The sequence below is a fragment of the Ambystoma mexicanum genome, chromosome 10 (genome assembly GCF_040938575.1).
Source record: "Ambystoma mexicanum isolate Mex_15411 chromosome 10, UKY_AmexF1_1, whole genome shotgun sequence".
NCBI classification, from domain to species: domain Eukaryota; kingdom Metazoa; phylum Chordata; class Amphibia; order Caudata; family Ambystomatidae; genus Ambystoma; species Ambystoma mexicanum.
In genome coordinates, this window is record NC_090932.1 from 672,954,014 (window position 1) to 672,978,893 (window position 24,880).

Consider the following 24,880-nt stretch of genomic DNA (forward strand, 5'->3'; position numbering starts at 1 on the left):
GTGCAGAAGGACTTGAAAGTGCCGTGGGAAATGGTGGTACAGGGGGAGTTGGTGGTGCAGGAGGAATTGGTGAGAAAAAGTTCGAGAAGTTGGAAAGTGGAAGAGGAGGCAGCAGGAAAGAAGAAGAAAGGGGAGAAGAGAGGGGAACAGTGGCTAGCTCCTTGGGCTCCTTGGAGACGAGGGAGAGTGCCAGACAGAATGTGATCCACCTTAAGCATATTTTTTGTCAGGGCAAATTGGGAGGAGACACAAGCATGTGACGGAGCATTGAAGAGGTTAGGGAACAGCTAGCATGAGGGCTAGAGATGATGTCTAGCAACAGGCCCATGGGCACGAGTGAGAATCAGCTCCTCAATGAGGGGAGAAAGAGGGTCCTGGGAGATTGTAGGTTCAAGACTCTAAGGCAGTGGGGGGAAATATAATCTCATCAGACATCTAGGTACCCTGCAGGCCTCCCTCAACTCTTAGAATCGTTCAGTAACTTGTTCAAGGAGACCTTAGAGCTGCAACAAGAGTGTCTTGGACATTGTGGTGGTGTGATTCATGCAGTGTCCAAGCAAGGAATGCAACTGACCCACCAGAACATTAACCATGGGTGCATGAAGAAGAGATGTGTTAGTGACACAGGGAAGAGACCCACAGAATCTCTCTGGGAATCCTTTTTGAATTGAGCAGATTTCTTTGCGATTATAATCCTTTTTGAGTTGCCCAGCGTTGTACATAACTCAAATAAAACTTGTGAAATTAAGCCTCAAGTTTCACCCTTTGTGGAGTCCTCTTGACTTTGTGGCAATGCACAACCATGAATAGGCTGAACACCTGCACGATATGTGTCAATGCGGATATGTGACATTTAATATGAATGGAATACTCTATTGCAAGAGACCATGCACATGCCCATGGCCGATTACCACCCTCTGTGTATTGAGCAGTGCAGTTTGTATAGCACATCTACCAGCCACATTAACCTGATGTGACTAAACTTCTAGGCAACATAGCACATGTCTGGATAGACATGCCAACACCATGACCACAGGTTCACAGGCGGCCCAGGCACATAGCTGCCATGCCATTGAGAAGCATGCACCAAATCCCAACAAGCACCCAGACACCCCACACCATAACTTGCAGCACACATAGCCAAAGAAAGCATGTCACAGGAAGGTTACACAGCAGAGCACATACATACTGTGCATTGTGTTGCATCTGAACACCACATCCTGCATTGACATATTGTTGTACCCGAGTGAAATAAGCGATGACTGACAGAGTGAGGCTAATGTTACAAATGGGATGTATTGAACCCATGGCATGGCAATGCAACTGGTTATTCAATGATTATGTACTAAATTAATGTTTCGAGACAATAGTCGTGCTCAGTACAAAAGTAATTAAAGAACTTGTCCAAAAGTCCAAAGTTACTGCGTAGATGCAAATAGGATCTTCTAATGAAACTTGTGCTGTACAATTCCTTGGGTTGAATACATTGAATTTATTTCTTGGTCTCAAAAAACAGCCTTAGTGGGTAGTTCCTAGGTTTTGAGGTTTTCGCAGCTGGTAGTTTAATAACCTAAACACAGCATGGAGAATAACGCACAGTAATTGGTATCACACCTGCCAAACGAGAATCCATTACTATGCAATTATTATGGTTGACATGGTGAGAATGAGCTTGCATGTGCAAAATACAAGAAAAATGTACACAACCTATGGTGACAAGCATGCGCTACACACCATATGGGCATACATTGTTCCACATGAGCTAACACCTACTATAAATGCCCTTGCCAGATTATTGGGAGCTGATTATAAGCAGGAATTTGCTGCCTGACAATTCACAAGTCACAAATGGACATGGAACCCAATGCAATATTAACCATTGGCAGGTCTGAGTGTGACACATCGCACAGGGTTAGAACATTCAAACAATGAGGCAATTGGTCTTCCATGGCGTGAAGCCATGTTTGTGACACAAAAGAAGCCTAATGTTCCTCGCTTTATGGTGGATACATGGCTACATCAGACCTGTCCATCATTGCAACGTTGACCATATGGGTTGTAACTTATGGTGGTATGGAATTCTCAAAATGCACTTCAGCTTGTCTATGTTGGGTTAAGAGTGACATGTTGGGACATACTGGTATGTGGAGGACATGACCTTGTGAGAACAATTTGGAAAAGGCATATGCATATTTGCAGAGCCCATGATATACACATGCCACTGCATACTATGTACACCTCGTGCAAGATGGCCTGTTACTCTGTGAACAAATGTAGACACTGTTGTCCTACTTATGTGCTGCCTGATATTCCTTCTTTTTAAGGATGATTTGAAAATGGGTTTTAAGATAAATGAATAGGAGCATCTTACTCTCCACCGGGACACTACACTGTATTCTTCACTTTTTCGCCATGGATGATGGACTTTGCAAGATTTAAGTTGGCATCATCCTTCTGAAGTCAACACCACATCCTATCCTTGCATCCCTTGGATGGACATTTTCAAGATTGGGACCATCGGTGATGTCCTGGCTCATTCTGGCCCAGTCAATTGACTAATACAGGCTTCCTCTGGATACAGCTTCTGGATGTTCTGGAACACTTTTTTGGTAATTCTAGGTAGCTGTCCTGTGCTAAACGTCAGACCCCTACCCAGACGTGATACTATAGACTCTACATTAGATATAATCTATACCGGGAAATATTATTATTATAATTCACATATTCAACAACAGAACACACAGAGACCAAGAGAAAATTCGGGTACAACTACAACATCTGCATTGAGTGGTGAAACAGAAGAGGAAATGTCAAGGGATTTGTCGGAAGAACATAGTTAGGTGAATCATAGTGGAGAAACATCCAGAACAGGTCCGGGGTCTTTTTTAGGAAATCGAAAACTAGACGAGACAATAAGAACAAAATCCAATCCGAAAAGCGAACTTTATTACCAAAAACACTTAGTGATCAATATTTCGAAATATATACTGACTGAATTCAAACCTAGGACCTTGCAGGAAGGTATTTCCTTTGTCCAAGAATATAGTAGCAGTTTGCTGTAAGAAAAGATTGACTTTTTTCGCCTGGCACGGAAAATGTGTCTGAAATTATTTTTTGCTACAACAGATTGGTCTACATCTACAGAAACACCAGAATACTTGGAGATGAATCCTAAAAGCTTTTTCTTTCCTCCAATTCAAAATCAGATGCTAGAAGCATTCCAGAAAAAGGTTCCCAGCGGCATGAGTAAAATCTCATCCAAGAAAAAGAAAACAGGACATTTTACTACACATGAACACAATGTACTTTTGAAATTATGGAACAATCCGAACATCATTTCGAAGCCTGCAGACAAGGGGGGAGCACTGGTGATTATGGATCGAGATAAATACAGGGCAGAGATTGAGAAATAGCTGTCTGACAAAGCCACGTATATGGCAGTATTGCAGGATCCGATGGAACAAGTACGGAGTGTGATCAAATCTTTGTTTGATGAAGCTGAACACAATGAATGGACCTGGGATGTGTGTTCAGATCATATTGGTGGGAACCACTAGTTTGTGGTAAAGCTGTCTTTAGCAATGTATAGTTAGGACAGGGACAGATTAGGATTAAGATTATCGCCCCATGCAATTGGCCCACGTGTTTTACTTATGTCTCTTTTATCAAATCATGTATGGGGACTTTTCAACACTGAATCATAAGTGTTAGAAGTAGCGCCTCATTCAAGTACTTTGCACTTAGGTTACAATGTATAGGTTTGTCTCTGAATCGTTTAAATGACATATTTGTGATGTTTTCTATTACATCATGTTATGAAATCTTATTGCAATTGTATTATGGGATGTCATAAACTTCAATCATAGTTGAATTAATTCTAAATTGTGTAATACATGTTTTTTATGCGAAGCGACTATTGAGTCTTCACTTTAAATTAAATTTAATAAAATGAAAATTATTTTATTTGATGTCTAAAGGTGTGCTGACTTATAGATTCGATCAGAACTACAAGTACCGTCCGTGCCTCAATAGTGGCCGACCTTTGCGAAAAGCCCAAAATGTGAATGGTTCACCCTGGGGAACCCCCTCTCATGTATACAACATGAATGGATAACTGAGAAGACAAAATCTTTTTTTACCAAACTGCATCCACAGATTCCGGTCGTTTATATCTTACCAAAGAGTCCTAAGAACTTGCATGAATCACCAGGAAGCCCTATAATAGCAGATACAGGGAGTTTATTGGAACCCCTTGTGCAATATGTTGATAAATTAATTCAACCCCTGATTCAGTCATCAAGAACATATATTAAAAACACCACTGATTTATTGTTCAAAATGAAAGAAATTCAATATGATGAGACATGCAGCCTCATTACGAGTTTCCCTGTAAGAAATCCTAATTACCGGCATGCCGGTGCCACTGTGTCCGTGAACTCCAGCTGCCAGAAACACCAGTTGATTCCGTGTTGGCGTGCACGCGCCTTCCGGCATGCCCAATATGATGGCACCCGCGGTGCCAGTGACTCTGAATCTGGCATTATGCTCCCAGGTCCACCAGCACCGGTAACAACGGTGCTGCAATTACCGTGATTGGAAATACAGTGATGGCCGGAACAGGAAATCGGCCAGCGGTCAGTGCTTTAAGTTGGCCAGGGCCTGCCAGGGTCAGGCCCCGGCAGTCTTCAAAAGTGAGACTGAGCCGGGGCCCTGGAGGGGCCCTCTGGACCAACTACGCCACAGCGGGTTATCATCCCGTCACGGTCACAGCCGCAATGGGAGATGAGCCCGCCGGCCGCCACCATGATGGAGTCAGGCAACAGCTGTGACTGACAGAAGTGCCAGCCAGTCATAGCATCGCACAAACTATTTGGCTGGCATTTCTGTCAGTCACAGCCGCCTGCAGGAAATGAACATCATTTCAAAACTGTAACTTCCTCTGGTGACCGCGGCTTGCCCCATTTTGGATTTGTTTGCCTGTTTTGCACACCAGACTCCAAGCTCCTGCTGCCACTGATGACCACCAAGAACGCACGATGCACCGATGAAAAGGAGAAGCCATGCATCCACGGTAAGTGACTGATGCCTCACTGTTGCTGTTGCTTGTTGCAGTTTCAACTGGTCGATGCAAACTTCTCACTTCAGTGTGTTCGCCTCGACCAGCTGAAACTGCAACAGACTCATCTGTTGCTCTCTTACCTGGCTGTCTTTATTTTTTTCCTTCATCTTTTCTCCGTTTACTTTATGCTCTCTGTCCCCTCGCTTCTTTATTTCTTTAATCTCTTTTCCTGATCCGCAAAACTTGTTTGCCTTCATTCAGACACGTTTGTGCCCGCCCTCTCCCTTTCCCCCTGCATTGCACAGTCCCCTGTAAAATTGTCTCGGGCACCATTGAAAAAGTGCCCAACGGTTATTTGAGAGAAAAGGGGGTATCCCCTCCTGATCTTTCATTTGCGCCTAAGTTCCCAGTTCTGCCCTATTTGCTCCTCAGTGCCAGCTCTGTTCTCATTTGGCACTCATGGACCAGTTCTGACCCACCCACCTCTCGTGGTAAGTGATGTTGCCCTTTTGCCCTCAGTCCGAGGTCTACCCCATTAGTCCCTCAGTGCCTTGTTCTGCCCCCATTTTTACCCCAGTGTCAGGTCCTGCCCCGATTTGCCTCTCAGTGCAGTTCTCTGCCCATCAACACTAAGTTCTGCCCTTATTTGACTGTCTACAAGTTGTTCCCAGTGTTTCACTCATTGCCTCCAACACGGACTCACTGATTTGGCTTTGCCAACCAGCAACAAGAATGTGTGGCAAGCAGCTTGGTCTGGTATAAATATAAGTTGGAGTGAACATTGTGCTGTGAATTGTGTTATAAAAAGATGTAGCACTAATTTTCGGCTGCTATACTCATGCAATAAAAGGGATTTGATAAGTGATTGCTGCCATCTCAGTCCGTTTGAAATCATAATGCACTGGGGATATCCAACTTTGCTGTTGCCTCTACAAATGTTGCTGACTTTGAACAAAAGGCCCTCGCAAGTCTACCAATGATGTGGCCTCTCAAGAAAGGCTTCCATGTGTGGGAAAAAAGTCCCTCTGAAAACCTATTTTTCTTTCCTGTCATTTTGAATGCTAGTAAGTGTTCAGATATAACTGTTAGTACACAGTACAAATAAACAACATTTTGAATGAATCTTCAAGATGGATCTCGACAGTAGGCACATATCTTGTCCAACCCAGTTAAGGGTCCAATAAATAAATAATGACATTGAGCTTTGATTTGTTATACTTTACGGCATGTAGCAAGCAGTCTGTGTTACGATATTTACTTAGTAATGTAGGCCAGACCATTTTTACATGTTCATCTTTAGGCCACGCCCATCAATTATAAGGCCACGCCCATCATGCAAGTCACACCCTCAAATAAGTCCCCCCCCCAATTTCTCACCCCACTTAAAGAACTGCCGGCAGTCATTAATAAAACACAACCCATTGCAATCCTGAGAGCCCAGGACACATCCCTAAATCTTGAGCACAGATTTAGATAATACATCATGACATCAAGAGTCTGTGTAACCCGGAAGTGCAAGCCACGCTTCAACGAGGCAGAACTAAACATGTTGGCGGACACCATTGTCCAACTTGCAGACCAACTGTTCTCCACCGACCAACGCAGGCAGGCACAGCTCCGAATGCAGACCATCTAGGAGGAGGTTGCCCAGAAAGTAATAGCAGTTGGCACAACCCCCCGCACTGTGCGTGACTGCCACAAAAGGTGGGATGACCTCCGCTTGAGGGTGCGCAGCCTCCTGTCGGCCCAGCGCAAACAGGGTATGACCACAGGTGGCGGCAGCGCCTCCCCCATCCACCTGCAGCCCTGAAAGGAGACGTGCAGCAGTGTGCTCCACCTCGAGTCCATAGAAGGTGTTGGTGCTGCTGAGGCCGGAGCCAAGACATCCGAAGAGGCTGGTGAGTACACGTTACCCCAATGTCACATCAACCTCCCTGTCCACCCTGCACACACTACAGCTGCAAAACACGTCAAGAGTGTTGTGCACAACACCAATATAGCCCTGCCGACCCACCCCGCCCACCTCCTAACCTGCAATCGGGTTGCATACAACGACATACACCTTCACCCCAAACATCACTCATCCCCCAATCACACATATAACATATCACAGGCAACCTGTATCGCCAACATAACATGCTCCTGATGACACTTCCCCTTTCCAGAGAAAAATGTATGCGTTTCCACCGTGCTAGCCCAGGCACAAAGTCATTTCAGTACCAAGCACCTACACCACTCACAAATGACCAGCGTCACACCCCAAGCAAACATGTGGCTCCCTCGTCCCAGCCAGCCCAACCCATGATCACACATTTTTACCAATCCCTGTAAGTGCTACATGCAGCAGGCACATGGGGACCCCACCCATGGCACAACCCTCCCCAACACGACATCACACAGCATGTGTGCCACACCCCTAACACCCTACTCAGAAATGTCCAGTACACCACGACAGTATCTATGGCACACCACACACCATGTAGGTACATCCCACATCCACATGCACAGTATCCATGACACAAGCATGTGTGCACCACGCCATGTCCCCCACCATGTCCCTGACACAGTACTCTTGTCAAAAAGCAAAAGCATTAATGTCTGCCTCATCAATCCACACTCATCTGACACCCTGCCTTTCTGACTCCCTCAGGCACATTATCTGGCAATGAGGATGCCCATCCCAGCACATCAAGAGGCAGCAGGCGTCGATGCCGAAGGACCACCACCACCTCAACCCAGGACTCCACAGCCTCAACAGGCAGACGTGCTACTGCAACCCCAGCTGCATCGGTCCAGCAACCTCAGGCCCCCGTAGTCCCTCCAGCACTGCCATCGCTGGCCCCCATGGTTCCTCCAGCACTGCCACTGCAGGCCCCTGAGGTTCCTTCAGCACTGCCACCGCCAGCCACCATGGTTCCTTCAGCACTGCCACTGCAGGCCACCGTAGTTCCTCCAGCACTACCACCGCCAGCTGTTGTGGTTCCTCCAGCACTGCCACCGCTGACCCTGTGGTTCCTCCAGCACTGCCACCACCAGCCCGAGTGGTTCCTCCTGCCTTGCCACCTCAGGCCCCACAAGCTGCACCCACCCTGGCACCCCCAGAAGCACAAGTGCCATCACCACCACCATTGCCACAAGGCTGTGCACATGTGTGCTTTGGAGATGACACAACGGATGAAGGAGGTCTGAAAATTGGAGATACGACAGATCAGAGCATTGAGGAGCCCCTGCTCTTCACCCCCATGGGCCCAATTAGCACCCAACGTCCCCCCCAAGTGTGAGGGATATTGAAGGCCTCCTCACCAGGATGGAGCAATGGCAGGATGGTCTTACATCCCTGGTGCAACAGCACCTTCAGGAAGCCCGGCTCATCCTCTAGAACGTGTAGGCCAGCGGAAGATGTAATGCATGTGCACTTGGTCGCTGCACACATGCCATTGTCCAGATGTCACGGTTGGTAAGGGAGGGGAACAGCGTGATGACCATCGCCAAAACAATGGCCATGTTGCTCCAGTCTTTCTTGGACCTACGGAACATGGTACTGGCCCCCGCACCATCAACAAGCACAACACCTGGTAGTTCTGTGCAGAGTAGCCCAAAGAGGCATTGCATGGTGCTGTCCCGCTCGGCACAAAGCCGCACACCGGAGCCAAAAATGGGACGCAAATAGGCCATGGGCGCATACGTGCCCTGTCTGTGACTCTTGCTAATGTACATTGCAAAACATGACAGGAGTTGGCTAGAGAGACAGTTGGGGAGGGGGAGTGGAGAGGGATATTTGGGGAGGAGGAGTGGGGAGGGATAGTTGGGTGTATAGTATTGGGGGTTAAGACATTTCACATTTGTATATATTTTCTTATCACAAATTATAGTTGGTATTGCAAAATAATCATGACTGGACAGGAATTTTTCAGTGTGAGTGATTTTATTTGTGTGCTAGCTGGCCTGTGCCGCGTGTGTGACAGGTGATTAGAAGTAGTGGTGTATAAGTTCATCTCTTACAACACGTCCATCCATGCCATCACGGCGCTGTGCAATTGCCAGCTCCTCATCACTGTCGTCCGCAGCCTCAGGTGGGTGTATGTACAGGTCGGAGGGGGGGGCAATGGGACATTAGACTGATACACATGTTGTACAACATGGCACAGGCAAGCACTATCTTTCCCACCTTTTCAGGGCTGTGCATTAGTGCTATCCCCGATCTGCTCAGGCTCCGGAACCTTGTCTTTAACAGCCCAAATGTCTGTTCAGTGGTGCACCTAGTACATACATGGGCACGGTTGTATGACTGCTCGTGGATGTTGTGTGGTTGCCTCACGGGGGTCATCAACCATGGCATCAGGGGATAACCAGCATCACCTGCACAGGAGCAACAGAAAGTGTACAATGTCATACTTCTGCCCATATCATGTTGGCACAGGCTGTATAGCGTTCATTTGAGAAGACAAACATGCACATGCAAAATGCAGTTTAGCTAGCACATGTCCTATTTCGGGTACCATAAATGTACATTGTGAGAATGTGTGTTCTATGTGTGGTGTGCAGTGGCATTCACATGGCTCATTCACAGAAAACATAGTACAACTGACACAAATGGAACTGGTATATGGGTCATCATTGTGTTACAATGCAATACCACCAATATGCCCATGAAGCAAAACCTGACATATGTACTAGAAAACGTTTAGATTTCAAATTAGATGCATGTGTGATTGTGCAGTTCTAACAGGCAGGGGACCTGGCCAATTGGTGTGTAGGCAAATGGTGTTATGTGGGTGGGAGCATTAGTATTCTCTGTCTGCGCATCAGGTGTTGTGGGTTTGCTTGACTGTGTTTGTGCTTCTTTATGTCACTTTGGTGTGGGGCATTCTGGTACATGTAGTACTTTTGTTTATTGCTGTACGGAATTGATGTTATCATGTATGCACTGGATAATTTTTCCTAAATTGAGACACGCCTGTCAGGGCCTTGCACTCAGGCATGCTATTACTGTGTTGCACCTTGAGTAACACCTGTACTCTTGCACGTTTAATGCACTCACAACACAAAGTAGGTTAATCTCCACTTTACTGCCCCCCCCCCAATTCAACAGTGTCAATGCACTTGTAGTTAGATTCACCCAGCAGCCAGGTAAGCTATGGTGTTTTCTGCCCCCCCCAATTCAACAGTGCACGTACCCTTGTAGTTAGACTCACCCAGCAGCCAGGTACGCTGTCAACCATGACATGCCATGTACCGAGGCAGCGTGGAGTTGCGCAGCACCATGGTGTTGTGGGTTGAACCAGGAAATCTGGTGCAGCAATGGGTGATGAGGTGGCGGGCATCACACACCATCTGCACATTCAGTGAATGATAACGTTTTCTATTGTGGTACACTGCCTCCACAGCATGCTTGGTCATGAGCTCCACATGTGTGCAGTCCAAAGCACCAGTGATGTTTGGCATGCCTGAAACGGCATGGAAGGCTATTTTTGTGGCATTAATCTGCTCAGCAGCCCTAGGTAGGCTGATTTAGTCTCTACCGTGACGCAGGAGTGCATCAATGACCTGGAACAGGACACGCGAAAAACAGGGTTGCAATATCCCATGCCACTGTATGTGCCTGAAGCTAGGAAGTGTAGCACAGACACTACCTTGAGCAAGCGGGGATGGCTGTGCAGATATTTAGGAGGCTGACCAGGTCGTCATAGATCAGGTCCACCATTGAAGTGGTGGTGTCCCAGTCTAGCCAGTACAGGGTGTGTATCTGGATGTGGCTCAGGTTGAAAGGTGTAGCCCTTAAAGGATAGTTCCGGGACTTTTTTTTTATTGTCCCTACGGGTCGGCCATGTGTTTGTAAGCATAAATCGGTAGATCGTAGGAAACTTTCCTATGGACCTTACCCGACTTTTCGCCCATTATCGCACTCGAAATCAGCCTCCATTTTGTGATAATCCTATCATTCCGCCGCATCGACCTGGCTCACCTGCCTTTGCGGCACTAAATCAAATCCCCCGCCCCTGAAACAGACTTTATCAAAACATTGATATTCCCCGCCTCTATCCGTGACGTGACTGAGCTGCGTAGGCAAACGCGCCCAGGCGTCTTCTACGCGACTCCACACAGAACCCGGAAACCAACACAGATTAGCTCACAACACAGCGTGCCACAATTCGGAATATGAAACTGTACTTTTAAATCAAACCGCAAGATTGTAAATTTGGTAAAGTACATTTATTTGACATCAAATGTTTAGAGAATATTCAGCGATTTGCATTTTTATTTGCTCAGGTTCCAAAAAGTTTGTTTTGAGGCACGCGATGTTCCTTTGCTGTACACAGGGTCTTAGATCATCTCACAATACAGCGCCACAATTCGGAATATGAAACTGTGGTTTAAAAGCAAACTGCAAGATTGTACATTTGGCAAAGTACGTTTATTGGACATCAAATGTTTAGAGAATATTCAGCGATTTGCATTTTTCTTTGCTCATGTTCCAAAAAGTTCGTATTGAGGAACGCGATGGTCCTTTGCTGTACACAGGGTCTTAGAGCATCTCACAATACAGCACCACAATTCGGAATGTGAAACCGTGGTTTAAAAGCAAACGGCAAGATTGTACATTTGGCAAAGTACGTTTATTGGACATCAAATGTTTAGAGAATATTCAGCGATTTGCATTTTTCTTTGCTCTCGATCCAAATTAGTTCGTCTTGAGGGAAGCGATGTTCGTGTGCAGTACACAGGGTGTTGGTTTACGATAAAAATAAGCTCTTCTGTCGCACTGATAATCGCATGGCTGTTCCAACAACGAGGCACTAGGCCACCACAACGGTAGGTATGTTGCATCTAACCGTTAGTACCGCGTAAGGGCATACTTGTACTTGGCGATCGTCCCATAAAATGGTCAGGGTGGTAACGTTGTTCACGCGGAGAAGCAACTGGCGGCTGTAGAAGCCGTCCGCCGGTGTCTGGTACTCGTGACACAGACAGTAGTGAATGATGTACCTAAAAACATAAAAAATGAAATTAGTCTCACCATCAGATCCTTATTAAAATTATTCATTTCATAGCGAGGACAGCGCTACTGGGTGTACACAAGTGTTTAAAGGCGTGGCGAGGCATGGAGGGGGGGGAGTGGAGTACAAGGTAAGTAGCATAAAATAATAAATAAATAGGGCCAGCTGGTGGCAAGTGCAAGGTAAGTGCAGAACAAGTGCTGGGAAGGGGGGGCTGTAGGATACTGAGACAGTCCCCCAGTGCAGGGGTTGACAGGGAGGCAGTGCAGGTGGAGAGTGGAAGGGCCCAGGACCGAGGTCGCAGACAGTGGACCAGTTGTAGCAGGGGAGAGGGAGAGAGAAAGCAGAAGCAAAGAGGAAGGTTTTGAGGTGCTTCAGTAAAAGCAGATGGTTCTCCTCCAGATAGTGCGCGGTAGAAAACACTATGCCACATAGAACGAACAAGTACAACTGAACCCGTCTTTAAAGCCACTGTATAGTAATGAAATTGCGGTATAAACTCATCAAAAGTTACTTACATTATATTTGCATTTTCCATTGTGTCTCTGTGTAGGGCAGACCCGAAACACCACTCCTTCTTTGCCGACGTTACTTCTTCTAATGAACGTGGCTCATCGTTTCGTTTCTGAAATTTTATTCATTATCTTTTCTTAGTCTTTCAGGATGGTCCCGGCCTGTCAAGGTCAAATCACAATAGAACCTTATATTGGGTCGTGGGCCGTTCCGCCACCCGAGCAAAACATCAAAGCAGCTGACCTTCACTTTGAGCGAGCACACATTTCTAGTTAGCTCCAGTTAGTGTAAGGGCATCTTGTCTGCGTGCCTTTTTTTTTATTGTCCCTATGGGTCGGCCATGTGTTTGTAATACGGAAACATTCTATAATTTTTGTAAAAATGATTTATATTACTGTTTGGTTTGGGCCTGCAACATGAGGAGACTCGAGAGAACAGACAATCGAATTACAATCATTTAAACCGTGATGTGTATTTCTCAATGAGCTCTGCTTTAGGTGGACATGGAACAGAGGCAATGTTGGGTGGCAATGCAGTTGTCCCCTGCATAGGTTCGTTCACCACTCCATGTATGTGCCTATCGAGGACATCTACGATAAGTCTCTCAATAAACTCATATTGCATATCCTCAAACACTGGTTTGATCACCCATTGTTTACTTCTTTTAGTGAAGGCCTTATTGTAGCGAAGCGTCCCTAAAGTTCCGGTCGTCCTACTTTGTTGACGGCCAACATTATGGTTATGTGCCAAGACCGCTAGAAGAGTCCGATTTATCATGCCTTCCATGCCAAAATGCAATCTTTTGGGCCTGTACTTTAGGCACATATTGTGGAACACCTCCAAATCTCCTGTGTGGCAGAATTCCGTGAGTCCCCTCAAATCTCTTGTTATAGTTTTATCAAATACAATCTTTTCAATGGCCTTGTGAGTGGGTGATGAAGGAATCAACCACTTCTTCTTCCGTGCCTCCTCTGTGGACAAATGGCCATGTTCACATTTGTGGAAATGCTCATTTGTCGACCATCGATGTACGTTGCTACAGTGCAACATTACTGACCGCCATTTTTCCAGTAGAATTTCCAACGACCCTTCACATGTTTTTGAGCTCCACCAAAGATGGTTGCTGATTGACTTGGACCACTGTGAAATACCTTGCATATCTTTTTTTTTTCCTGCAGCCGACAATTTTTTATTGATTGATTTTGCAAGATGCCAAACGTCAAATTGGTGATTTATATTTTTGTACTGTTCTCTCATTGTCTTGGCAATTGAAACGTGTCTGTCCGTGGCTATCAGGTCGATCACCATTCCCCGCGATTGTAGTTCTTGCAATGATGCTACAAAGCCAACTTTTTCCATGGCCACTGAGGATGTACTTTGTGACACCTGCACGACCACCGAACTCACAATTTTCTTACTTTCCATGTCCTGAAAGTGGTAGGTGCAGTACTTGGCTGAAAATCCTGGACTGTCGCATTGTCCATCACCGGCTAGCCTGAAGCGTTTGCCCGCGAATGTACTTTCCATTGACATTTTTTCCATTCTCCAAGCTTCGCTGATGGCTGGAAATAGATAATCGGTTTGGTATTTGTAGAACTGACTTTTCGCAATGAAATGGATTCCCACAAACTGAAAGAAATACTGTAACTTTTTAAAACTTGAACCACTAAAAAGTGCGGCCGCTGCACAAAGTAGATTGCCTGCTGGCAGTTGCCCCAGCATGGGTTGTGCAGACCATGCGAACGGATGATATTGTGTACAGGTGGCATGTATTTTAAGGTTAGTGCCTCGAATTGCACGAGTCACATTAATCAATGGCTCCCCACATACTTCCCCACCAACCCAATGCCCACATTTCATCATCATAATAATATCCATCAAACAGCTATCGAATACAATGAATTTGGCCTCTTTCCTTATACTGTCACTCTGCATCCCAGCTGGTTCGGCCTGTAACGTTGAGGACATGTCACTCGCATGAAAGGTACAATCTCTGATATCGTCTTCCGCTATGCTGAGTGATATTGATGGTGTTTCATTGTCGTCCACTTCATTCTCTTCCATTGCAACATCTGTTCCTTGTCCGGAGATGGGAGAAAAAAACAATGTCTTCAACTTTCGCGTGCTCTTATTTTTTGCGGGTGTGGATTCTGTGAATTGATCTACGACTGCATCCAAACTACCAGGAGGACATTCACTATCAATGGCTGGTGGTGGTATAGCTCCGTTGTCAATCACTTCATATTCTTCCCATTGGCACGATGCATCTCCAGTCTCAAGTCCCTGCCAAAAGGTTTGACAAGCAACATCTCTCGTTCGCTTCACTGTCTGTGTAGATCTAGTTCTTACACCCACTCGCAACTAGAGGACAGATTAGAAAAGGGATGTTCAGTTTAAACACAACTTACAGTATTGAACTATTGACAGTGAAAGACAACATAATATAGTGAACAGGACACTAACCTTCTTTTGCTTTCTTTTCTTTGAAACTTTCTTTCCTCGAACTTCAACATCTGGACGCTGTTGCTCCGACTCGTGTGTGCATGTCTCCACTTCCTCTCGCGCTGCAACGACTATACTTTCATGATAAGCACATCCATCACTCACTGAGGCTCCATCGACTCGCTGAAACATAGAACTTTCATTAGTATGTATAATAATATTGAAAACACAAAATGTACTTGGGGACCAATACCCATACGTACATCTCAATAGCAAAACACGAATGAACGCATTGTGTAGAACATTCAAACGACAATAGTTCACGCATTGTTGATCTAGTTAGATTGAACTGTCAAGATCCATACCTCGGGCTCCGCATAGACTTCCATTGATGATATTATTGAAGATGACGCTTCAGCAACTCCCTGAAACACAGTAATTGCATTAGTATGGTTTTCTATTTTGTTTAAAAGAACATAAACTTTCTGCAGGCGTCAACGGCTCATCTAAATAGACCTGCACAAATGATCAGTTGTCTAAAATAAATAATGGATATCTAAATATGATTCGATTTGCTCCATCGTTGGAAGTGTCACCACCCAGAGATCTGCATCAACTACTAGGGGTGATGTTCTTGTTGAAGAAGCTCCGTCAGCTCCCTGAAACATAGTACTTGCGTTAATAAAGAAGGAAGTATAGCGGATGTAATCACGTCATTTGATCTCGCATGATTGATCTGTCAGTATCCATACCTCGAAATGCATAAGAACATCAAGGGACGCTGTAACTGCGGTGCACACTTCTGCAAGCTGTTGCGCCGACCCGTAACTGCATGCTCCCCCTTCCTCTTGGACTAATGCTCCATCGACTCCCTGAAACATAGGACTTTCATTAGTAATGAACACAATATTGAAAAAAGAAGACACATAGGAGGGCGACGACAGAAGGACATACCAATGGCTAAAAACGAAAGAAACATTGTGTGTAACAATCACGCTACAAGAATGCAAGATCTGATGATCTCCATCGATGGAACTGTCCGGAAACGTACCTCGAGCATCTGAGTGACATCTACGGTTGTCGTCAATGCGTTGGACTCCTCAGCATCTCCCTGAAAGACAGTACTTGCATTATTTTGGATAACAATAATTATAACTGAAAACAAAGACTAGAGGACGAGTACTGTGGTGTACCATTAGGTAAAATAATTACACGATCAATTAAAACTATTGATTTACATGCCTAAAACAAGTCAGTGTCAGAATAGCTAAGTAAGATTACCCGATAGGCGCTTGAAGTGGCTGATGACTGCAATAACGACACGGATGGAGAATCTTCAGCCTTCATATTGAGTGGATACATAAATGGGGAAATTATTGTTAGCTAATGCTACACACTACCGCAATGCCGAGAGATAAATACGTAAACTTGACTCACCAGTGGAGGGATGTGGACGAATAGAGTGGGAATAGCGGTTGAGAGCAATTTTCGCCTCGCTCGCGGTGTTTTCGTCCTTATTAGCAATGATGTGGAGTACATGTCTGGGCTAAAGTGCCTGCTGCAGATGCGGTATCGATCACCCCTCTTGTCCGCAAAGACTTCTAGGACTCTACTTTCTATCTCAGAGGCTGGATATCCGCAATATCGGACCCATTCTCTTATCTGATCTATTGTCTTAGGGAAAACATGCATTATAGTACCTTCAGATTTGTTATGGGTCTTCGAAGGGCAACCGCCAATGGAACAGGCAGGCATTATGGAAAGTTCTGAAAAGTAAAGATCAACAATTCTCTATGAATACCAATGTGTTAAAACATTAAATGACACATAAAAGGTTCAATGCAAGGTCCGTTTTGGTTCTTGGAACTATACACGTTATTCACATGCGGATAAGTATTTCAATAACTTTCAAAAAATAGAAAAAGTAATTTGACTAAACTCAGAACATGTGACTAGTTCCTTGCATGTACTGTCGTGAACGAAAAGAAAACATGGATGCAATTTGATGACTACTAGCAAATAGATATAAATTAAAAAATTGGACGCAAAATGATTATGGTACATGGACTTACCTTGACGAACAAACAGTTAGATGCAGGGATCAGAGTAGTTTCTTGTCGTAGAACAGGGAGCAGTTCACAGGTTGCAAACTGACGAGTTTGCTCAAAGTGGTCACGGAAGTTCACAGAGACGAAGAGCAGATAACCAGCACCTTCACGGGTTGACTAGCAAAGCGCAAAGAAGTTCTCATTAGAAATATGAAGTGGGTTATAAAGAATTCGAAACAGGGGTGTGTTTGTGAATGAATGACGTGTATATGTCGTGGCATTATGCGGTCTGCAGGGGGCCGTCCAGCGTGAGCGGGGATGCTTGGCAGGAGACACGGGGTCTGGAGGTAGACTTGGGAACAACAACCCATGCTCTATAGACCACTTTGAAGTGTACATGGTCTTTGGCACCTCTTGGCCTTTATCGCTCCCTGACAGCTCCACTTGCCAGCACAAGTACCCCGGTGCGAACTGCCTTTGATAGGGCGGGGGGTGGATCGGGGCGGTGGTCGTGCAGACAAGACACAGGAAGACTCGTGAATGGAGACACACTTATGTGGATTGCAGGGGGCCGTCCAGCGTGAGGGGGGATGCTTGGCAGGAGACACGGGGTCTGGAGGTAGACATGGGAACAACAACCCATGCTCTATAGACCACTTTGAAGTGTACATGGTCTTTGGCACCTCTTGGCCTTTATCGCTCCCTGACAGCTCCACTTGCCAGCACAAGTACCCCGGTGCGAACTGCCTTTGATAGGGCGGGGGGTGGATCGGGGCGGTGGTCGTGCAGACAAGACACAGGAAGACTCGTGAATGGAGACACACTTATGTGGATTGCAGGGGGCCGTCCAGCGTGAGGGGGGATGCTTGGCAGGAGACACGGGGTCTGGAGGTAGACATGGGAACAACAACCCATGCTCTATAGACCACTTTGAAGTGTACATGGTCTTTGGCACCTCTTGGCCTTTATCGCTCCCTGACAGCTCCACTTGCCAGCACAAGTACCCCGGTGCGAACTGCCTTTGATAGGGCGGGGGGTGGATCGGGGCGGTGGTCGTGCAGACAAGACACAGGAAGACTCGTGAATGGAGACACACTTATGTGGATTGCAGGGGGCCGTCCAGCGTGAGGGGGGATGCTTGGCAGGAGACACGGGGTCTGGAGGTAGACATGGGAACAACAACCCATGCTCTATAGACCACTTTGAAGTGTACATGGTCTTTGGCACCTCTTGGCCTTTATCGCTCCCTGACAGCTCCACTTGCCAGCACAAGTACCCCGGTGCGAACTGCCTTTGATAGGGCGGGGGGTGGATCGGGGCGGTGGTCGTGCAGACAAGACCCGTTTGCCGCAGGGCCTCACCAAGGAGAGGCCATCTAACTGAATGTAAGAGGATGGCTGCAGGATCTACTACATGGAATGCAGGGGGGTGAGTTTATAAATACCTCACCCTCCCAGGAGAATATACACTAGATTCATTTAAAAAATCAAAACAACCATTGTTAAAATATATGTTGGGCTTTATTTTAGATTTTAATTAAACATAAATAATAAACATTACACATTGTAAAGTTGAGGTTGCAGCACATCGAGGGAAAATCCGCGGTATTGTCCACTGTCACTGGGGAAATGTTGTCTAATGGCAAGTACCGCACAGGCAGGTATTACTCTCCGAACGCGGTGTCCGAGCCTCCCGTGAAGCCACCAAGTGAAGCAACGATAGGCCACCAGCCTGTACCACCTGTGAAAAAAAAAGATGCAAACTGTATTAAACTGACCAAACTTTCTTATCAATGTCGATTCAGGTAACACATGTCATTTTTCTTAGAAAAAAATTATATCTAGAAAATGCACTATATGGAACAAATTTACATGCGTTCGAATGATATGTAAATGTAATTTTATATGTGGGAGACGACCATGAAATAGTGGTGGCATCACTGACATCACAAACAGAGTATACTTACTCGTTACTCGGATTACGCGGACGAACAGTGCTGCGAAGTTCGTGCATAAGCACCATCATCATCCTCAACACGGTCCGTGAGAGGCAGGCTTCCCTGAACTCTGGCAGCTCGGTGATGCATTGCGGACTTTGCTCGCCTTCCTGCAGACTTTGCTCGCTTTCCGAAATGTAGGCCAAGCACCCGGAATTTTCACGGCAGCAGCAGTTCTCCTCCTCAGTTGGCATTAGCTCGCACCGATTGCACGTGCACCAGGTGGAGACGCCGTCCATGCGACATGGTCCAGGCTCTTCATCCGTTGACTGGTCCTCCCAACTGCCGTCCGAATCCCCATCGTTTTCGCGTGCTTGACTTTCCAGTAGTTCTTCCTCGGTGTACTCGGGCTCGTACATATACGGCATTATTGTGGCCATTGTGCGGTAAAGATAGTAAAATAATTTACAGAGATGGTACAGGTGTTCACACGGGCTACAAGCGGCGAAGGTAGCTGACCAGAGCACTGAAACGAGTCACAGAATACTCAAAGTAACACAGAGAGAGGAATGGAATCGAAAATCTGCTGCTGTGTGTTGTGAAACGGTCTGTTTATACTTATTGGGGAAAGAGGCGTCCTGCCATTTCCATGGCAACACGTCAATAGCTGAGGCGCAGCGATTGTTGACACGAGACGTGCTTGAAATGGGCAGTACGCGTCTGCTGATGTCAGGCTCAGGGGCGGGGGATTTGATTTAGTGCCGCAAAGGCAGGTGAGCCAGGTCGATGCGGCGGAATGATAGGATTATCACAAAATGGAGGCTGATTTCGAGTGCGATAATGGGCGAAAAGTCGGGTAAGGTCCATAGGAAAGTTTCCTACGATCTACCGATTTATGCTTACAAACACATGGCCGACCCGTAGGGACAATAAAAAAAAAGTCCCGGAACTATCCTTTAAGTGTGGAATTGTTGGCTGCCTGTGGGCTGAAACCTGCTGGAGATTGGGGTTTTGCTGGGCCATGATGGCCCTCCTTCTCCTCAAGTGCCACCGCTGCATCCTTTGTCTCCCTGCCTCTTCAAGAAGTAGCCCTGCAGGCATGACCTCCAACTCCAGTACTGCTACTGCTAGCATGGAGGTTTTTAAGTGGCGTGGGAGTGGTCCTTTTGTGCTGGAGCAGTGCTCATGGGGATCACCTCTGCTGATGTTGGGCACCTGTGGCATGTTTATACACACCGGAATCTACTTAACGCCTGGTCGGCAATGCCAGTTTTTCTGCCACTGTTTTCACGTTGCTACAGGCATGTCCATGGCGGTAATTGCAGGTCTGTGCAGCCCAGAATGTGCACTTACTGACGCCATGCCGGTATCTCAGGCATGGCTGCCAAGTCTCTCGGCAGATTCCTGCAAAGGTGTTGCCGGATGCGCTGGGTCACTTGCGGGGCCGGTGTTACCGGCATCGCAACTCAGACTATGCCAGTCTGGCTGTGCTATTTCCAGACTGGCATACTTGTAATGAGGCCCATGATATTCTATTTACTATGGATGAATGTAGTTTGTACACTAACATCACACATAATGGCAGTCTAGAAGCTATGGTACGGCTTCTATAGGCAACAGATGACTGTACTGACAATACAATGTTTGTACTAAATTCATTGAAATTGCTACTATACAATACTTCTTTTCGTTTTGAAGAAAAGTATTTTGTTCAATTTTCGCAGATATCAATGGGCACAGCAATGGCGCCAAGCTATGCAAATACCTACATGGCTTATCTAGAAGAAGAGTTTGTCTTGAACAATACAGGATGGAATACCCATTTGAAATGCCTCTACAGTTTCATTGACGATGTTTTCGGAATATGGTGGGGGAACACTAGATTAACTGAATGAGGTTTTGGGATTTATGAACCAGCTGGCTGCAAGAATTCGTTTCACAACCCAGACGGCTATTAGCAAGATTTAATTTTTGGACGTTGAACTGTATGTAAAAAACAACAAATTGGAAACTACACTTTACAATAAACCAACAGCCCGGAATAGTCTTGCATTGGCTTCTAGCTTTCATCCTAAACGAACAATAGATAGGATACCATGCTGGTGAGTTTTGTTGTACTGTATTTTAAATCTGAAAAATAAAGAATACAAAAGAAATAAGAAGCTATAGCCTTTTAGGATCCGCCCCTTGAACATAAAACAGTCCTTTTCGCTGATTTTATGTTTAAAGGGCGATTGTCACCTAAAACACAATTGAGGAAAAATAAAACAGGCAGAAAAAAATGGAATTAAATGTCCTTTAAAACTAATACAGTGAAAGGATCAGATTACAAGCGGTGAACAAGGAAGCACCGCCGAAGCATACTGTGAGATTGCAAGCTGAGAGAGGAACACATTAATAAATGTCAACAGGCCAATGGACACATCATTTGCACTCTACAATGTGTCCTTGGACGCGTGGAAATAATAAAACACGTTTAGTCACACAGTTATTAAAACATCATCTACTCAGAGAACGCACTTACAAACCCTTGACTGCTGTTGTTTGAAGTATTTGTTTTTAAAATTGGTTCATGGACGTCCATCTTACTCCACAGAACTCGAATATAAAAAACATGTAAAATGTGTTTTTAGAGGCAGACTTTACTTTCTTTTTAGATTGAGGAAAAGTGATGCTTTGTTTGCTCGCACTTGCCGGCTGACAGTTATGTCTCATTTGCATACATAGCGCACCGGAACATTGGAGACAGTTTCCATAAATTAAGATGCAAAGCCAAAATGTAGTACCAACCCCTGTAAGTGATAAGGGCATGTATTTTCGTATAAATTGCATAGACTTGTATAATAGCCCAGTACTTATAAAGATGTTCAGTATGCTTAGTGCCATTCAAAATCGAGCCGGGGCTCTTGTGGAGGGGATGGGGACTTGGGGGGGGGGGGGTCGGATTGGCCTACAAGGGGCATGGCCTGATGGCGCATTCAGGTCAGGTGCATTTTTCCTCTCGTAATTATAATGCCGACCCCCAACCAGGCACCCATTTGCATCGATAATCAACCTCTCACCTTTTTTTTCTAAAGCCTGGAACACATGCTTATGCGCAAGATTTTCATTCTTTTGGAAAAAGGGCTTGATGAACCCCAATGGGTTTATCAGGGTACTTGAGGGAGCCCTGGCAGTGGCCCGTGTCAGACACAATTTTCGGGGCCCTGCCCCAGCTAGCCTATGGGCCCACTTTAAGCTCTAAAGATTCTTTCCTTTCAGGAAACAATTTAGGTGAACCTGGTTCAGCAGTAACATATTTAGTTAAGTTGGCTTCAGTAACCCTTATTTAAGGTGCTATATTTTATATTATCACTTCAGGTGCTGTATATTTTGGAATTATGTGCAGCATAATGGCCCTCATTACAAGTCAGGCGGTGGAACATGGTGCTACTAGCACCATGGTCCATGCCGGATTCCGCCATGGTGAATGGGGAATTACCGCCCCACTCACCTTGGAATGGGGCGGTAATTCCCCATTCACCATTTGCCCTTCCCCATTCCCATTGTTGCCCCATAGGGCATAATAGGGATGGGGAAGGCGCTAATTACGGCACCGTAAATTACGGTGCCGTAATTAGCACCAAGGTCGCATAGCGCCTTGGACTTTAACGCCTGCAAAAAGCAGGCGTTAAAGTGTGAATCAGGCGTTAAACCCTTAACGCCTGACTTGTAATGATGGCCAATTACAAGTGGTCATTTAAAAATATTTTACGAACGGTAATTCCAGATTCAAATGAGTGTAATAAGTATATAACTTAATTTGTGCAATTGCTACACCACTGTGTGAAGGCTTTCACGTGTCCAGATTTGATTACCAGAATTAACCAAATCTATATATATAAAAAGCTTAGGTATGTTTCCCTACTCAGCTGATGCAATTTATTAGTGTTAGGTTCCAAATGGCAAGTGCTCCTCTGTGTGCCCTTCCACTTCTTTCCACCCCACTTCTCTTCACACAGGGCAAGGCGGTTCCAGTGTGAATGAACAGTTAATTACTGGCTCAATGTTTCAGTCTCTAAAGAGCAAAACGCTATAGGACGATTGCCTCCTCACAAGCTAAAACTGAAAATAGGTGCTTTCATTATTCTACTACACAATCTTATGCCATCAGGGAATCTGCAATAAGGGGACTCTGCAATAGAACAAGCTTGACAATTACATGTCTACAAAGTCCCATCATAGAGGTCGAGGTCTGTGTAATCAATAAAACTTAGATACTGTTCTTATACCACGCATACATCTGATACAAATATGCCTTTCAGATTCAAAAGAAGACAGTTACCTATATGTTTAGCATTTTCAATCAATGACCATTAATATGTCACAGGGACCTATGCCCCCTTCCTGGAAGCGATCAGGGGTAATTCTGATATTGGAGAAGGGGGACAGAATTACCAACCAATATTGACCTTTAACATATGCTAGAATGGCATGTGTTACGCCGGGAACGGCTAGTATAAAAGGAAAATACCTATGGTCTTAAATGTAGTTTGACAATTTATGAACGCAATGCAGTACAGTGAGTGCAGAAAAATAACTATCATGTTAAAAAGTTCAAAGGTATTATTTCTTGACAACCGCCAAGCGGTGCTACTCCTGTAAAAGTGGATCAGACAATATAGAAGGATGCAGAAACTTTGCAAAATGTCTGATAAACTAACATGTGTTGTTGCAGAAACTATTCTTGGTTTTTATTATGTCATTAAGCCTAAGCACGCCAACACGGAAATAGACATGGAGGCATGCTCAGAGCAAGGGTTTGCTCACAGCTTAGAGCAGGTGATAAGTAGGTTTAAGTGTGAATGCAAACTAACCTGTTTCCTTTGTCATATAAATAAAATTCCATTTGGCCCAACCAAGTGAGCTAAGAGGAAATGAACATATGGAAATTGTGATCCCACAAAAGTGTGAAGAGGGGGTCCCTGGATTGAACCTCATGTCCCCTCTGCGAATGTCAGACCGAAGAATGAGAAATTAAAGATGCAACTCGCTTTTCGGCCAATCACCAGGCGTGCCAGTGTATCCCACATTTGCAAAAAGATATTCTCTCAGACGACCCTTTAAACCTTATCCAGTTTACGGCTTTGAAGAGACAGGTGCCTCATCGATGGATCAGGTCGACTGATGACAAGGTTCAGTCATGATGACGTCACTAGTGACAACAAGACATAGGAGCGGTAGTCACAAAGTAAATTTGCATTCCTGCACAAAGATAAGCAGACGCACACAGGTATACACAAAGAACATGCTTACACCTTCTCTAGATAGAGGACAGATACATGTACACACTGTCAAGAGCTTTTCCTTTCTTTTGCCAAAGGCAGAAACGCAAGAAAAACAAACATACGTGGACCAAGCTTGCGACCGCTTTACCGCAACTAACTGTAAGGAGCTACAGGGACATATAAGAAACCTGTAGCGCTCTATCACTATCTATCTAAAACTAATAAGATATTAGAATGCATGGGGAAACCATAGAATGACTGTAGTGAATATATGTTATGTTATGTTATTTTGCATTTACATAGCGCCTTATATACCATTGGTATGGTCTGAAGGCGCTGGTAGGTTAAACGCCCTTGGGAACCGAAGTTCGGGTCAGTATAGAGAGAAGAGAGAGTCCAAAAAGTGCGTGTGCGCACCAGGTATGTGTGCAGCTGGTGCGGAATTCAAGTGGTAGCTGCTTCTTAGCGGTAGGTGTGGTGGTTGAGTGATCAGGGGTATGTGTTCGCTCTGGCCATCTTTATCCAGGGCGAGTGTGGCTGCGTTAGGCCTGAGGAGAACGCCTGGCTGGGTGTGTGAAACCAGCAATGTTTACTTAGAGTGCTGTGGAGTGAGCGGG